The 13,983-nt window shown below is 43.4% G+C and overlaps 1 pseudogene; it reads right to left on the bottom strand.

The window, feature by feature from the left end:
• Window positions 1–10,799: 10,799 nt before the first annotated feature.
• On the bottom strand, window positions 10,800–10,917 carry LOC124558343 (annotated as a pseudogene).
• Window positions 10,918–13,983: the final 3,066 nt, after the last annotated feature.

Below are 13,983 nucleotides of genomic sequence, written 5' to 3' on the forward strand. Positions count from 1 at the left end.
TATTGCTCATCAGTGTGGGATCCGTACCAGATCGGTCTGACGGAGGAGATAGAGAAGATCCAAAGAAGAGCGGCGCGTTTCGTCACAGGGTTATTTGGTAACCGTGATAGCGTTACGGAGATGTTTAATAAACTCAAGTGGCAGACTCTGCAAGAGAGGCGCTCTGCATCGCGGTGTAGCTTGCTCGCCAGGTTTCGAGAGGGTGCGTTTCTGGATGAGGTATCGAATATATTGCTTCCCCCTACTTATACCTCCCGAGGAGATCACGAATGTAAAATTAGAGAGATTAGAGCGCGCACGGAGGCTTTCAGACAGTCGTTCTTCCCGCGAACCATACGCGACTGGAACAGGAAAGGGAGGTAATGACAGTGGCACGTAAAGTGCCCTTCGCCACACACCGTTGGGTGGCTTGCGGAGTATCAATGTAGATGTAGATGTAGTATGGCTCTCACCACTGAGGTGAGCCATCTTATCTGATATTACTGGCATTAAGAGAGATAGGGGTGGCTTGGCTAAACAGATAAAATCTTACGTAAAGTTCAAAATCTGAGATACATTAACGAATTTACTTCAGATTGGTTGTTATTTCATGCCAGGAGACTGAAACAAACTATTTGAACAAGCATGAGTGGATGTAAGCCAAACATGGAGGGAGCACGTAAAGTCCGTCGGTACTCGCAAAGCCAAATAACCTATAAATACCAAATTTTTAGGTGAAATGTGGTGAGGTGATCAGCGTCATTATATGAGACTGTACGAAATTAAGAAACATTTGAATTAACCTCGACTCAAGTACTACATGAATTATGGTCAGATCTTACTAAGAAAGAAATCATTAGAACTATTTACAATACTCTAATGCCTCACGGGCATTTAAAATAGATTTCACATGCATACATGGTGAGACCTATGGCTCCAGTACAAGTCACAAAGAAACGATCCACAGTTTACAAAATGACTGTTCCCGTTAACAAACATTTAGCATGGGTCAACCAACGCATAAATTTGAATTTCTGCTCGTTAAGCTCTGCTCCCACAAATTGGCGCGAACATGTGCTCACACCCTCTATACAAAGAAACCTGTATAAATATCAACTTTATCTCAAAAAGTATGCTTGAAATGCAACATCATGACACGTTATCTCAACTAAACAAATTTTTACCTGCAAATATTCACGGAAGAGAGTGCAGAGCTAATGGCCAACACTCAGTCTCAACGGTCACAACGCGATATCAACTAAATCATCAAAATTATCTTCTAACATTTCACTGACAACACTGATTCAGACGACACATTGCGAAAGCTGTCGAAAATGATATAACTCACTTTGATACCTCTGTCTCACCGTACAACCAAGAGCCTGACGAACTTTCTGGAGACAATGTCTCCTTGTTTAAACTCCAAGGAGCCGGCGCGGTGGCCGTGCGGTTCTAGGCGCTGCAGTCCGGAACCGCGGGACTGCTACGGTCGCAGGTTCGAATCCTGCCTCGGGCATGGATGTGTGTGATGTCCTTAGGTTAGTTAGGTTTAAGTAGTTCTAAGTTCTAGGGGACTGATGACCACAGATGTTAAGTCCCATAGTGCTCAGAGCCATTTTAACCATTTGAAACTCCAGAAAGGGGAACGTCTCCTACTGGCTGTGACCACCTGACGTCCTCTAATTCTCGAGTCTGTCGGTCTTTGACGAAGACCTCAGGCACTTTCTTTGCTTAGCATTACCCACAGGATTTCCTTCGGCAAGACCACCACCTTCTAAATGTCTTTGGTTAGTACCTCACCTTTCCATACCCCATATATACAAACTTCACGCAACCACACATACACGAATAGGTATGGACAAGGAATAGGAAGAGTGACACATCAAACTGAAAGACAGATGGGTCCAATCCCATATCCAGAGGTTATAATTCATGAGTATTAAGTGAAGAAAAAAATCTTATGCCACAGCATACCACAGCAATCAATCTAGTGACACTTACCATTGGCAAGCATGGATCAAATGGAGCGTACTGACAATATCGCTTCACACAAAATCAAATAGGGGTAATGCAGGAGTAGGTTTAATAATGAATAGGAAAATAGGAATGCGGGTAAGCTACTACAAACAACATAGTGAACGCATTATTGTGGCCAAGATAGATACGAAGCCCACGCCTACTACAGTAGTACAAGTTTATATGCCAACTAGCTCTGCAGATGACGAAGAAATTGAAGAAATGTATGATGAAATAAAAGAAATTATTCAGATTGTGAAGGGAGACGAAAATTTAATAGTCATGGGTGACTGGAATTCGAGTGTAGGAAAAGGGAGAGAAGGAAACATAGTAGGTGAATATGGATTGGGGGACAGAAATGAAAGAGGAAGCCGCCTGGTCGAATTTTGCACAGAGCACAACATAATCATAACTAACACTTGGTTTAAGAATCATGAAAGAAGGTTGTATACATGGAAGAACCCTGGCGATACTAAAAGGTATCAGATAGATTATATAATGGTAAGACAGAGATTTAGGAACCAGGTTTTAAATTGTAAGACATTTCCAGGGGCAGATGTGGACTCTGACCACAATCTATTGGTTATGACCTGTAGATTAAAACTGAAGAAACTGCAAAAAGGTGGGAATTTAAGGAGATGGGACCTGGATAAACTAAAAGAACCAGAGGTTGTACAGAGATTCAGGGAGAGCATAAGGGAGCAATTGACAGGAATGGGGGAAATAAATACAGTAGAAGAAGAATGGGTAGCTTTGAGGGATGAAGTAGTGAAGGCAGCAGAGGATCAAGTAGGTAAAAAGACGAGGGCTAGTAGAAATCCTTGGGTAACAGAAGAAATATTGAATTTAATTGATGAAAGGAGAAAATATAAAAATGCAGTAAGTGAAACAGGCAAAAAGGAATACAAACGTCTCAAAAATGAGATCGACAGGAAGTGCAAAATGGCTAAGCAGGGATGGCTAGAGGACAAATGTAAGGATGTAGAGGCCTATCTCACTAGGGGTAAGATAGATACCGCCTACAGGAAAATTAAAGAGACCTTTGGAGATAAGAGAACGACTTGTATGAATATCAAGGCCTCAGATGGAAACCCAGTTCTAAGCAAAGAAGGGAAAGCAGAAAGGTGGAAGGAGTATATAGAGGGTCTATACAAGGGCGATGTACTTGAGGACAATATTATGGAAATGGAAGAGGATGTAGATGAAGATGAAATGGGAGATATGATACTGCGTGAAGAGTTTGACAGAGCACTGAAAGACCTGAGTCGAAACAAGGCCCCCGGAGTAGACAATATTCCATTGGAACTACTGACGGCCGTGGGAGAGCCAGTCCTGAGAAAACTCTACCATCTGGTGAGCAAGATGTATGAAACAGGCGAAATACCCTCAGACTTCAAGAAGAATATAATAATTCCAATCCCAAAGAAAGCAGGTGTTGACAGATGTGAAAATTACCGAACTATCAGCTTAATAAGTCACAGCTGCAAAATACTAACACGAATTCTTTACAGACGAATGGAAAAACTAGTAGAAGCCAACCTCGGGGAAGATCAGTTTGGATTCCGTAGAAACACTGGAACACGTGAGGCAATACTGACCTTACGACTTATCTTAGAAGAAAGATTAAGGAAAGGCAAACCTACGTTTCTAGCATTTGTAGACTTAGAGAAAGCTTTTGATAATGTTGACTGGAATACTCTCTTTCAAATTCTAAAGGTGGCAGGGGTAAAATACAGGGAGCGAAAGGCTATTTACAATTTGTACAGAAACCAGATGGCAGTTATAAGAGTCGAGGGACATGAAAGGGAAGCAGTGGTTGGGAAGGGAGTAAGACAGGGTTGTAGCCTCTCCCCGATGTTGTTCAATCTGTATATTGAGCAAGCAGTAAAGGAAACAAAAGAAAAATTCGGAGTAGGTATTAAAATCCATGGAGAAGAAATAAAAACTTTGAGGTTCGCCGATGACATTGTAATTCTGTCAGAGACAGCAAAGGCTGAAGACCACAACAACAACAACAACATCTAATTGTGATCCTTACAATGCTTATGTGCTCTTTCTAGAAAAAATACTCGCCTAACTTTCTTGATGGATTTATCCACTCTAGTAGTTATCATCGCTATGATCACATCATGATCACCTATCCCTATTCTGACACTGCCGGTAATGTCAGGCCTGTTGTAGCTACAACGTTTCAAATATTTCCATTGCATGTGAGCTGTCGAGATAGCTGTTCGAGACAGTTTTCAGGAAACGTGTTCAAAAGCACTTCACAAGAGTGTCTTTCCGTACCCCTGCAATGAATCCATAGACGTCCCAGTCTTTGCCTAGTAGGTTAATGTCGCCTCCAACAAATATTGCATGGTCTGGGTGTTTCCATGCTACTGACCGTAGAGTTTCTTTGCATGATTCTAAAACTATTATGGTGGTATCGGGTGGTCGATAAAAGCGTGAGATAATTAACTTAAGTTTCCCTAGACTTCTCAGTCGCGTCCAAATAACTTTAAAGCTACACTCAATGTCGGCCACGATGGATAATGTTTTGTCGACTGCAATGAACATTCCCGCTGCTATGACACCTAATCTGTCTTTTCATCTTACGTTCCAGACTACTTAAATATTTTGGAGCTTTCTATTTCGGATTACAGCCAGCACTGTGTTCCAAGACAGAGTTTTATATGACGTTAGTGTGCTGTTTCTAGGGAATGACTAGTTTTTTGTGCGGTGTGCTCACCCAATACCCCATAGACATCCATTCCATATATTGTCCCGTATCCGGGCGAGCGTATATCATACATCACTTACTTAAGAGGCTGGTTAGTTTGGTAAGATGTAGCCAAAGATATCACACAACATCACACGTAAACGTGACATGTCGGGTTTCCTGCGTCCTGTTCTTGTTTTCAGTGGACAAACCATTTATGTGTAGTGTGCGATTCCTCGAATGTGTACCGTTTACCCACGACTTCAAAGCTTAGTTCTGGAATTGCTGCTGCAAGTTGTCTACAGAGACGCTCAGAGACGAGGTGACTGATGACACGATGAAAGGCACCCCACTTACGTGAATGTCATGTTAAAGAGTTTAAAATGTATTAAATGGGTCGCAAGATGCTGCGGGACGAGTATGGCTCGGTCTTATCCCACGCGGTCCACAACTCCTCATTGAAATCCAAGTAACTCTTGATTAATAATAACAGAGATTTAGATACAGAAAAGTCTACCCGAGCAGTACTTGCAGCAGCACGCTATCAGAAGAAGTAGCAGGACACTCTGCGGATTTTACCCTCTGGAGCTTCAGATATTTCTCTCAAAGTCTGGATTATCTTCTTCTCCCTTCAAGAGTCTCGCGAGAATGGTAAAGCTCTCTCCGAAACTAATTCATGCAGATAGCAACGGAGCAAGCACAAATCCTTATTAACAGTACGCGACATCGATTTGAAATTTGCATTATAATTCGAGGCGACCTTACTCCTTATTCCAGTTTGACAGCAACGCGTTTGCTCTAATGTTCGCCAGGAAAACGGTGCATTAACATAAAGTATCAAGACCGCGTTTCTGAAAGAGAGTAAAATGCAAGGTGATTTTAATACTGTTTGTTTACGGGACCAGAACAGACGCACACCACAAGAGCAATATGGGCTCCACAGAACAGAGAATTAAGCGGATGCAGTTTATTAATGACGTAAGTGTAACAGCTATACGGTGATTGTGACTTTTTCATTGGGTTACTTTCCAGTCTGAGGGTTTTGATTTATGGATAGCGATAGGTGGTATTAAGATACAATACATTTAAACCTCGCCTATGCAAATACAGTGCAAGCTTGCAGTGACGAAACCAATATGCAGGCAGCAAATGGGCTTCTTGTTCCAGAAGGGCAGAGGATGTAAGGGGAAATCCACAGGTCGCCTTGACGTGCTCCCTTAAGACGTACGGCGCCTTCAGCAGAGTTTTGCACATACTCCGCACACCATTCAGAATTGTGCCAGAGGAGATTTACCCACTTCTCATGTGTCTGTCCGGCGTGTTTGACGGCGATGTTTGTGTTTCAAACCATACACGGCTCACGTACTGCATCTTAGTCATTACGCTGATAAATAACGCTTAGTGTTTAATGGATTTCTTCTATGTCCCGAAATGGGAGATAACCATTTCATTTTACTTTAATATTCAGTAATGAGCCTATGTTCCATTTATGCCAATAGTGAACAGCCGCCGGACAGTGTGGCCGTGCGGTTCTAGGCGCTTCAGTCTGGAATCGAGCGACCGCTACGGTCGCAGGTTCGAATCCTGCCTCGGGCATGGATGTGTGTGATGTCCTTAGGTTAGTTAGGTTTAAGTAGTTCTAAGTTCTAGGGTAACTTAATGGTTTTAATCTTGACAGACATAATCTTATGATTATGCGTCTTTATTGTTTTAATTTTTAATCTGTGACATGGCCAGGATTTGGCTCTCAAAATAATTTAATTTTTTGTTCTGAAGAAGATTCCATTACTGGAATCGAAACCTTGGTAAACGAGTAAAAATTACCTTGCAACTGAAGGCTGAAAAAATTGTTTATTTTTGTATGTCAAAGATATTCCACGCCTCGTTTTGTTCTTCATGGCAAGCCATCCTGGGCTTACATTTCCGCAAGATTACGTTTCCTTTCGCACACGACGAGAGTTTCTACTGCTTGCCTTCTTGCTTGCCGAACCCTACCTTGGCCAGTAAGGTCTCCAGATCTCTCCTGAATTGATGACGTTTGGATCATTATTATCGGGGCCCTCCAACCACCTCGGATGATTTAACGCGCCAATTGGACAAAATTTGTCACGATATCCCTCGAAGGTGCCGGACGTTGTGGCCGAGCGGTTCTAGGCGCTTCAGTCCGGAACCGCGCGACCGCTACGGTCGCAACTTCGAATCCTGCCTCGGGTATGGATGTGCGTGTGTCCTAGGTTTAAGCAGTTCTAAGTCTAGAGGACTGATGACCTCAGATGTTAAGTCTCATAGTGCTTAGGGCCATTTGAATGCTGTTCATGAATGGCAACAAAACATATAGCATCACCAGACTGATGTACAAATTTGCAGTCGGGGTGCATAGGATAATCACGTAAATGCTCTTGCTGTCATATGAAATCATACCACAGACCACGACTACAGGTGAACGTAGAATGTGTGTAGCACGCTGACAGTTTGGTTGCAGACCCTTAAATGGCCTCCCTCTAGCCAACACACGGCCACACTCGCACCGGGGGAGAACAGCTTTCATCAGAAGACACAACAGACCTCCTCCCTGCCCTCCAATGAGATCTCGCTTGACACCACTGAAGTCGCAATTGGCGGTGGTTTGGGGCCAGTGGAACGCACGGAACGCAGCGTCTGGTTCGGAGCTGTCCCTGAAATGACCGATTTGGCTCTGAGCACTATGGGACTTAACATCTGTGGTCATCAGTCCCCTAGAACTTAGAACTACTTAAACCTAACTAACCTAAGGACATCACACACATCCAAGCCCGAGGCAGGATTCGAACCTGCGACCGTAGCAGTCGCGCGGTTCCGGACGGAGCGCCTTAACCGCGAGACCACCGCGGCCGGCAAATGACCGATTTGTAACAGTTCACTGTGTCAGTGTGGTGCTAACTGCTGCTCAGACTGCTGCTGCAGATACAGTACCACACGACAGAGCCATTCGCCGAACACGATGGTTTCTCCTCTCTGTAGTACCACGCGGCCTTTCAGAGCCCTGCCTTCCTGCAATTGTACATTCTCGTGACCACCACTACCAGTAGTCACGCATAGTGATTACATTCCTGCCAATTCATTCCGCAGTTTCGCAGAAGGAACATCCTCCATCTCATAGCCTATTACACGAACTCGTTCAAACTCAGTGAGGTGTTGATAATGGCGCCTTTGTCGTCTTACAGGCATTCATTACTAACATCAACTCGTCACGCCCAATCGCAAATGGAACTAAAGCTCATGACAACGTATATTTAAAGCAAACGTCATCTGCATCATCATGGTGGTGCTACTGGCGCCCCTCTTCCTCTTTCAGATGAAACACGCCTACCAACTCCTTGATGTTTCGATTCTTTTCCCGTCTGCCAATAACCTAAGGCAACAATGCCATGGGCATCACGATGTCAATGAAGGGTTGCGTAGAACGGAATATCAAAGTGACATAGGGCAGTGCCCTAAATACACTACTGGTCATTAAAATTGCCACACCAAGAAGATATATAGAAGATAACGGGTATTCACTGGACAAATATGTTATACTAGAACTGACATGTGATAGCATTTTCATGCAATTTAGGTGCATTGATCCTGAGAAATCAGTACCCAGAACAACCACCTCTGGCCGTAATAAAGTCCTTGATACGTCTGGGCATTGAGTCAAAGAGAGCTTGGATGGCGTGTACAGGTACAGCTGCCCATGCAATTTCAACACGATACCACAGTTCATCAAAAGTACTGACTGGCGTATTGTGACGAGCCAGTTGCTTGGCTACCATTGACCAGACGTTTTCAGTTGGTGAGAAATCTGGAGAATGTGCTGGCCAGGGCAGCAGTCGAACATTTTCTGTATACAGAAAGACCCGTACAGGACCTGCAACAAGCGGTCGTGCATTATCCTGCTGAAATGTAGGGTTTCGCATGGATCGAATGCAGGGTAGAGCCACGGGTTGTAACACATCTGAAATGTAACGTCCACTGTTCAAAGTGCCGTCAGTGCGAACAAGAGGTGACCGAGACGTGTAACCAATGGCAACCCATACCATCACGCCGGGTGATACGCCAATATGGCGATGACGAATACACGCTTCCAATGTGCGTTCACCGCGATGTCGCCAAACACGTATGCAACTATCATGATGCTGTAAACGGGAGCTGGATTCATCCGAGAAAATGGCGTTTTGCCATTCGTGCATCCAGGTTCGTCGTTGAGTACACCATCGCAGACGCTCCTGTATGTGATGCAGCGTCAAGGGTAACCACAGCCATGGTCTCCGAGCTGATAGTCCATGCTGCTGCAAACGTCGTCGAACTGTTCGTGCAGATGGTTGTCGTCTTGCAAACGTCCCCATCTATTGACTCAGGGATCGAGACGTGGCTGCACGATCCGTTACAGCCATTCTGATAAGATGCCTGTCATCTCGACTGCTAGTGATACGAGGCCGTTGGGATCCAGCACGGTGTTCCGTATTAACCTCCCGAACCCACCGATTCCATGTTCTGCTAACAGTCATTGGATCTCCACCAACGCAAGCAGCAATGTCGCGATACGATAAACCGCAATCGCGATAGGCTACAATCCGACCTTTATCAAAGTCGCAAACGTGATGGTACGCATTTCTCCTCCTTACACGAGGCATCACAACATCGTTTCACCAGGCAATGCCGGTCAACTGCCGTTTGTGTATGAGAAATCGGTTGGAAACTTTCCTCACGTCAGCACGATGTAGGTGTCGCCACCGGCGCCAACTTTCTGTGAATGCTCTGAAAAGCTAATCATTTTCATATCACAGCATCTACTTCCTGTCGGTTAAATTTCACGTCTGTAGCACGTTATCTTCATGTTGTAGGAATTTTAATGGCCAGTAGCGTATTATCTGTGTAGGGGCTGCGAAGATAGTAACTGATGAATTACGCCTTAGGCAGCGACCGCTATTCACAACCAAAAATCCGCGTAAACAAAATGCCACTTACGCCCAATAGAAAGTATGTTCCTCCTTGTAATTTCAGGTTATTTACATGATATTGACGTATAACATAAAAATTTGACGATGTTTCTCTTTCACTTGGAGATTATGAAATCGGTTTAAAATAATCAGTCTGGATGGTAGATTTAATTTAATTCTGTAACCTAACGGAGTCTACAGGGAAACAAATTTCCATGCCTCCAAGATCTGTATGCAGGATAACAAATTTGTTTCAACGTCGATTAAGACTTAACTTTAGCACTTACTACTTTTCCAACGATTGACATCGTTCTAATTATCTACAAATGTAGTGTGAAAGTGGGTTTCAAATTTACGTTGACTGTCTTTATCAGCAGGAAAATAAACGAGGCAACTAGACGCACGTCTTTTTGGCGGAGTGTACCGCTGAGAGCGTGACTCCCCCTCGGCAGGCACGGCTGGGCAGACGAGGCCTCGTCTCGTCCTCAGGCGCGGAGCGGCCGTTCTTGGCGCGCAGGTGGCTCTGGGAATAGCCGCCGCCACAAATGGTGAGCCCGGGGGTAGTAAACGCTTTTAACGGTAGCATTTTACGGCGCGGTAACTGTGCTTATAAGAACGGAGCCAACAGATTCCGAATTATAGTCTCAAGATAGCGATCAAACTATACTGCAACCAAGGATATATATCATTAGAAATTCAAGTAGGATAATTTTAAGAAGAGACAGCATTCGAAATAGTTATCAGCGATGAAAAATTTTCCGCAGTCATCGTTTTTCGCGGCCATGGGGTACAATACCTTTAGAGGTATGCTCTTGATGTTATTACGACCACTTGTTTTACGTCCTCATTTTAGGTGTGATTGATCATTTCGAAACTATAGTGTCGTTGACAACAGATCCAACGTTTGAGACATTAATAACTAAAACTAAACTAAACTCCGTCCGAACAGGCCATGAAGGCCCAGCGGAACCGACCGGCCGCCGTGTCATCCTCACCCCACAGGGATCGCTGGATGTGGATATGGAGGGACATGTGGTCGGCACACCGCTCTCCCGGCCGTTGTCAGTTTTCGTGACCGAAGCCGCTACTTCTCAGTCAAGTACCTTCTCAGTTTGCCTCACAAGGGCTGAGTGCATCCCACTTGCCAACAGCGTTGGACAGACCGGATGGTCACCCATCCAAGTGCTAGCCCAGCCCGACAGCGCTTAACTTCGGTGATCTGACGGGAACCGGTGTTACCACTGCGGCAAGGCCGTTGGCGTTTGAGACATTACTTCTACAGAACTAATTCTTATTGACGACTGATAGTTCAATGTAATTATTTAATAATTATTTACACTAACTTTGGCATCGGAAATAATAGTATAGTAGTACCGAGGTACGAGGTTAGGTATTTACTATGACGAGTCAATGAACGTACATGGTGAACCAGAACCGCACTGACAGAATTTCGGAGGCTGTTCAGGGATATTCACTGAATATTTTGGCATTAGGAGCACGTGGACTCCGATGGTTCGTTAGAGAGTGATATGGTAATTATGATTTATAGTGGCTTGTTGAAAGAATTGTCTTTGCTTCTGTGAAAATACTTTCACAACAGTAAGAAATCCTGTAATAAGCTGTAAGTAGGCTGTTTAGGTTTTTTTATTGCTAACGCCACGTAGCGCTCTGTATGAAAACCACTGGCTGTTCTGTGTGAAGTCTGTGGCTGCTTGGCACTGTTGGAATATTCGCTACTGTAGTGTTGGGCAATTGGATGTGAACAGCGCGTAGCGTTGGGCAGTTGGAGGTGAGCCGCCAGCAGTGGTGGATGTGGGGAGAGAGATGGCGGAGTTTTGAGAGCGGATGATCTGGACGTGTGTCCATCAGAGACAGAAAATTTCTAAGACTGGATGTCATGAATTGATATATATATATATATATATATATATATATATATAATGCCTTTTGAACACTATTAAGGTAAATACATTGTTTGTTCTCTATCAAAATCTTTCATTCGCTAACTATTCCTATCAGTAGTTAGTGACTCCAGTAGTTAGAATCTTTTATTTAGCTGGCAGTATTGGCGCTCGCTGTATTGCAGTAGTTCGAGTTACGAAGATTTTTGTGAGGTAAGTGATTCATGAAGGGTATAGGTTATTGTTAGTCAGGGCCATTCCTTTGTATGGATTATTGAAAGTCAGACTGCGTTGTGCTAAAAATATTGTGTGCCAGTTTATTAATGATCTGAATAAGTAAAAAGAGAAATGTCTGTGCAAATTCAGTTTATCTCAGCTGTTTGAAAATCGATTAACGTAAGGGGTTTATCAGCACAATCAGTCATAAATTTTTGTAAGGGGAGGTTTCAAATCAGAAATCAGTCACCCAAAAGTATTAACACGAAAGGATCCAGTTATTCGTGGGTGCCTATGTAAAGCGGCAACACTACCGTGATGTGGTCGCTATCGCTACGGAAACAGCTGACCATACCGTCGTCGTGCCGTTTTTCCACTGCATTCAGTGAACCCGTAGTCGAGATGAATGTCGGCTGATTCTTTATTAGGAAATCTGTTGACGTTCAACTAACACTGTCGGACAAACCAGCCAGGGACTTGACCGAGCGGTACTGTATGCAACGTTGAGGACCGGGATTACAGTAAAGCATTACTGTTGTCGACAGCAGGTGCCGCCACTGAATAGAACAAGACTGTTTCCAAAAAGGGCATATACAGTACGTACATTAGACATCTGCACAGTTGTGCAGATATTTTCAATAAGGTATCGATACAAGCAGTAAGAAATCAAACGAAATGTAATTACTCTGTAACGTGTCACCGAATATTCAGAAAATACCCTGAACAGCCTCAGAAATATTGACAGTGGAGTTCTGATTCACATTGTGTAAAAATAAAGATATCCTCAGTTTGAAGTTTAAGCACCGTAGTGTACGGGTAAGCATTGTCCTCTTGAACATGGTTGCCTTTGACTTCATTCGAAGTGAACTCTGTGCCCAGCAAGTTACTTCGGGACCTGCAGTTTTACTTGGAACATAAACCACAATGCTTATTGGCAGTTTTAACGTTTACAGATAATTGTCAGACCGAGGGTAACGCGGGTCGAGCTGCAGTATTTGGCTGGCAAGTAGAAGAGAGGTGGCAGCGTAAAGTTCCCGCTCACCAGACATTGCGTTGATGTCCTGGTTTAAATATCAAACCTCTCCGCAGTGTCTCGTGAAATGAGAGCATGCGATACTGTTAGTTTAGATCCGTCACCCGAATGGGGACGCTAAATTTGGCGACCCCGTTGGTTCAATTCGCGAGGACTACGCTATGTTCCGGGACAAGCACACAAACACAAAATGCATACATACTGAAGGATCCACTGAGGATTCGAACCTATAACAATAATTGTATTATCTACCCACTTAGCCCCAAGCCGTGTACAGACATGTGTGGAAAATACTACTGTTATTTTTGTACTTACAGTAGGCGGTTTAGCTGTCTCTGTTTGTTATTGCTCGCGTAACAACTAATATATTGTTATAAATGGATGAGATAAAATATATTGCTACGAAAAGAGCCCTGAAGTACTTTTTAGGGATGCTGTGCTGTGACTTTCTTTGGATCATTAATTTTCAACAAAACAAAATATATAATGTTCTTATTATTCTGGATCTGGCTTTCTATAAAAGGAACATTGTTTCGTTACTGTAACTCGCTATTAAGTTCGACATATCTTCCTTACTTATTTCATTATCAATACTGATCTTACAGTACGCAATATTTGTTCAACATCAAAATTTTGCAGTGGATTTTTGTTAACAGTAAAACACCAATAAGTACCACGGCTAACACGAAAACATGAGACTATTATCAGAGAAAAAATTTTTTTACTAAAATGTTTGTCAGGCCAGAACTACGCACAGCAAGATTTCTTTTATGTCATGAAGGTAAATTATCTTTTTGCGCTGTTAATAATATATCATCCGCAGCTCGCGTCCACCTGTAAAAAACATCATAAAATATGCTGCGCTGCCCTGCAATCCCGAAAGCTGAAAGAAATAATTTTAGTTCACTATTACCTGTCCGCTTCTTTGCGATATGATTGATTTCATTTAATGCAGTTTGAATGCGCCGCGGCAGCGGCTCGTTCATTCGTAGCTCAGCTCTGCACCACGAATAATATTTAAATAGGTGAAAATGTCTTAAAAGGATGGCATAAAATACCAGGCAAGCTTATTACAAATCATAATGCAAGTTTTCACTAAGTAACTCTATTAAAAACATTTAGACAAATGGTTCAAATGGCTCTGAGCACTATGGGACTTAACATCTGAGGTAATCA

The sequence above is a fragment of the Schistocerca americana genome, chromosome 1 (genome assembly GCF_021461395.2).
Source record: "Schistocerca americana isolate TAMUIC-IGC-003095 chromosome 1, iqSchAmer2.1, whole genome shotgun sequence".
Classification (NCBI taxonomy): domain Eukaryota; kingdom Metazoa; phylum Arthropoda; class Insecta; order Orthoptera; family Acrididae; genus Schistocerca; species Schistocerca americana.